The sequence below is a fragment of the Entelurus aequoreus genome, linkage group LG12, assembly GCF_033978785.1.
Source record: "Entelurus aequoreus isolate RoL-2023_Sb linkage group LG12, RoL_Eaeq_v1.1, whole genome shotgun sequence".
Classification (NCBI taxonomy): Eukaryota; Metazoa; Chordata; class Actinopteri; order Syngnathiformes; family Syngnathidae; genus Entelurus; species Entelurus aequoreus.
The window spans coordinates 57,276,345-57,281,344 of record NC_084742.1 but is presented as its reverse complement, the minus strand read 5'-3'; positions in this window follow the sequence as shown (position 1 = coordinate 57,281,344).

Genomic DNA, 5,000 nt, shown 5'->3' with positions numbered 1-5,000 from the left:
GGGTGTAAATATGATGAGACGTCATGCATACTGTACTGCGTAGAAAAAGCTGAAGATATTTCCTGTAGGAACATTTACAGGAAGTAAGAAAAAAAAAGTGCTTGATTGAACGCCACATAAATCTCTGCGCTCACGTCTCAAGTTCACGATCTCTTTAACAGAAACTCGCTGTAAAATCTCACATGAGAGTTGAACCCCTTCAGTTCAATGTTATTCTTTTTTTATTTTTTATTCCAACATTGTGGATAAAGTCTCCCGAGCATTTACTGTAAGGTCACCACGCGGAAAATACATAGGCGCTATTTCCTAAAACCCTAAAATCCTGTATATGATACCAGCAAAGTATCATATTTAACTGTAGTTTTGTTGTATTTTAGCTACATTATATGTTGGCGTCTTAAACTTGTCCAAATAATATTGTTTTATACAACAAAATATATACAATTATCAGCTGACATATGCCTGTAGAGTTATAATGGGTTCTCTAACACATTCATGTAAAAAACAAATGTAACAAAGTCAAAAAAAAAAAAAAGGAAAATGTTTTATGATATTATTTAATTACAATGATGTCCCCTAAATGACCAAATATGGTATGTTGGGTACTTGCCTAATACAATGGTAAAGGCAGCACACTCAATTCAACTCCCTAAAATAAATACCAATAAATTACTTGTAATTCAATTACATGACATTTAATTAACAGTTTCAAAAAATCTAAGAAAGGCAAAGCAAAATAAAAAAAATTCTAAATCCCGGTGGTGCTGCAATAAATAATAAAATATAAAGTTATGTAGCTGTTACTCATTCTAAAATGTGTATTATAGTTTGTACTTCTAATCAAAATGACATGTTTAAATACAATATGATAAAATAATTAAATTAAATGCAATGTATTAAATAAAATAGAATAAAATAAAATAAAATAAAATAAAATTAAATTTCAGTTAATTCAAACAAAATAGAAAATAGACTTTTTGGCAAACCGCCGAATTGCTGCAATAAAAAAATGTAATATACAGTTATATAATTGATACTCATTCTAAAATGTGTATTGTAGTTTGTACATCTCAAAAGGACATGTTTGAACACATTATGATAGAAGAATCAAAATAATATCAAATTAAATTAAATTAAATTACATTTAATTTAATTTAATTCAATTCAATTTAATTTAATATAATTCAAACAAAATAGAAAATAGACTTTTTGGTAAAATGCCGAATTGCTGGAAAAAAAATTAAATATAAAGTTATAAAGCTGTTACTCATTCGAAAATGGGTATTGCAGTTTCCATCCATCCGTCCATTTTCTACTGCTTGTCCCTTTTGGGGTCGCGGGAGGTGCTGTTTGTACATCTCAAAAGGACATGTTTGAATACATTATGATAGAAGAATCTAAAAAAAATAAAATAAAATTAAATGTCATTTAATTTAATTGTATTTTATTTGATGTTATTTTATTTTATTCAATTCAATTTAATTTAATTTAATTTAATTTAATTCAAACAAAATAGAAAATAGACTTTTTGGTAAAATGCCGAATTGCAGCAAAAAAAAAAATATATAAAGTTATAAAGCTGTTACTCATTCGAAAATGTGTATTGTAGTTTGTACATCTCAAAAGGACATGTTTGAATACAATATGAAATTATATATATTAAAATTAAATACAATTAAAATTAAAATACATTTAATTTAATTTAGACAAAATAGAAAATAGACCTTTTGGTAAATCGCGGAGTTGCTCCAATATAAAACAGAACGTATGGCCACATTGCTTATTCATTAAAAAATTTGTATGGTAACGTAAAAAAAATGTATCTTGTTAATACAATATCCATCCATCCATTTTATACCGCTTGTCCCTCTCGGGGTTGTGGGGGGGCCTATCTCAGCTGCACTCGGGCGAAAGTCGCCACCTCCTCACAGGGCCAACACAGACAGACAACATTCACACGTGGACCCCGACTTAAACAAGTTGAAAAACTTATTGGGGTGTTACCATTTAGTGGTCAATTGTACGGAATGTGTACTGTACTGTGCAATCTACTAATAAAAGTTTCAATCCATCAATCAATCACACACTAGGGACTATTTCGCGTTGTCAATCAGCCTATACCCAGGTGCATGTCTTTGGAGGTGGGAGGGGCCTAACACCAGGTGCATGTCTTTGGAGGTGGGAGGGGCCTCCTATCCCCAGGTCCCGAGCCACGCCCACATCCTATAGCGAAGGCAAAATTCCTTTGCAATTTGTCATCGGCCATCCGTCTAGTTAGTACATACATGCCAACCCTCCCGATTTTACCGGGAGAGTCCCGAATTTCAGTGCCCTCCCAAAAATCTCCCGGGGCAACCATTCTCACGAATTTCTCCCGATTTCCACCCGGACAATAATATTGGGGGCGTGCCTTTAGCGTCCTCTCTCACCTGAAACCTTCACCCTTTAACGGCCGCAAGCTGTCCTCAGTCACGTCCACTTTTCCTCCATATAAACAGCGTGCCGGCCCGGTCACATAAAATCTATGGCTTTTGGAACTCAGTGCACACACAAGGTGTACACACAACAACTGGATTCGATAGGAGATTCGATAAGGAATCGGTTCGATAAGAGGATTCGCTAACGAACATCATCCCTATCCTCCTTCTTTATATATATATATATATATATATATATATATATATATATATATATATATATATATATATATATATATATATATATATATATATATATATATATACTTATGTATATATATCAGTGGCGTGCAGTCACTAGAGGCAGGGGAGGCACGGCCTCACCTGCCATCATGGAAAGAAAAAAAAAGTAAAAAGAAAAAAAATTAATTAAATTGTTATATGTATCCAGTGATTATACTAAAGTTATTTTCCATTTAACTTCACCAGTTTTAGATTATTTTTATTTTTATTTTCACATTTGCCGTTCAAATACTGAGAAGAGACGGTGCGGTGATCAGCAGCCAGTTGAGGCACGTCACTGCGTTGTGCCTCAACATGGATTGTGCACAATGACTCGGCTAACTGCTGGCCTGCTGTGCAGTGAGACTGTATTGCTATATGAATTATATTATACATTTCCATAGTTTAGTTAGCTGATGTATATAATGTACACTGTATTTTGTCAACAACTGTATGTGTGTAACGTATTCCTTGTGCTGAGCGATCATAAAACTGGAGGCTCGTCTCATAACCCCGCCTCCTGGTGCCAAGCACCTCCGCCGCAGAATGCACCCCGGGCCCCGACGGGAGCGCCACACCAACCAAAGCCCACACCCAAACCCTCCACGTGCAAGACCGAATCCACCCAAAAAAAGTCATTTAACAAGAAGCCAAAAAGTGCAAAAACAACAATGCTCGCGCGGCGCGCCGGAGGAGCCGTGAACAGGGACACAACATTAGGTACACCTGCAGACTGCTGCGCGGATTTCATATTTCATTCATTCACAACTCTTCCAACACGAACACCACTGCTCCCGCACTTATAAGTAAAGGTAAGACCATAATAACGTTTTTTTTTTATTAAATGTGCTTTTTTGTGTGCTACAGTTTGTAAGTGTAAAGTTAAAGTACCAATGATTGTCACACACACACTACACTGTAAAAAAAAAAAAGTTGAGAAAACGCAAATTTTCAAGGCAACATGATGCAACAAGATTTTTGCGTTTTCTCAACTTTTGACTACTGCTGGCCAGACACTGTTTTGGTAGTTAAACATAGTGAAACCTTATTTCTGAGTCTGACTAACTTAAAAACTATAATTATTTTTTACAGTGTACCAAAACAGTGTCTGGTTAGCAGTAGTCAAAAGTTGAGAAAACGCAAAAATCTTGTTGCATCATGTTGCCTTGAAAATTTGCGTTTTCTCAAATGTCTTTTTTTTTACAGTGTAGGTGTGGTGAAATTTGTCCTCTGCATTTGACCCATCCCCTTGTTCACCCCCTTGGAGGTGAGGGGAGCAGTGGGCAGCAGCGGTGCCGTGCCTGGGAATAATTTTTGGTGATTTAACCCCCAATTCCAACCCTTGATGCTGAGTGCCAAGCAGGGAAGAATGCTGGTATGAGCTTTTAAACATAACCCGTTAACTGCTGCCAATCAAATGGTGAATAAGATACTCTTTAGGGTTCATATGTTTGTAAATCTGACTGTGATGAAGTCAGTGCCTCACCTGACATGAACCTCACCGCACGCCACTGATATATATATATGTATATATATATATATATATACATACATACATACACATATATATATATATATATATATATACTGTATATATATATATATATATATATATATATATATATATATATATATATATATATATATGATAAAATAAATACTTGAATTTCAGTGAATTACAGCTATATATATATATATATATATATATATATATATATATATATATATATATATATATATATATATATATATATATATATGTGTGTGTGTGTGTGTGTGTGTGTGTGTGTGTACAACTCCACTAATGGACATTGGAGTGTTACTTTCAAAGGCAAAATTAAAGTATTGCTAAAAAAAATAATTTTATATGGGACTTTATTGTACTATATGTATAGTACGTGTTCCAAAAAGAAAAAAGCATAAAACGCAGTATATTTAAATATACTAAATGTAAAAAAGGGAATACATATTCAAAATAAGATCATTAAATGAAATCTAGTTTGGTTACGCCATCATGAGCGCAACACAAGGTTGTAAAAGTTTCAACTACAATTCTAAATAAACTGAAATCAAATACACACAGCTTAAAGATTGATTTTAAACTGTTTTTAGCTTTTAACTTTTGTAACTGTTTTTAACTTTTAAACTGTTTTTTATCCAACAAACTGTTCTTAGGGTAATTTATATTTGCTTTTTCAATGTGTATTTTTATTTCTGTTTTAAATGTTATTTTTTAGTCTGTCCTTTGCCTCTATTTCTTTGTGGTGTACAGCCCTTTGTTTTTCAACTGTGCTTGTTTTT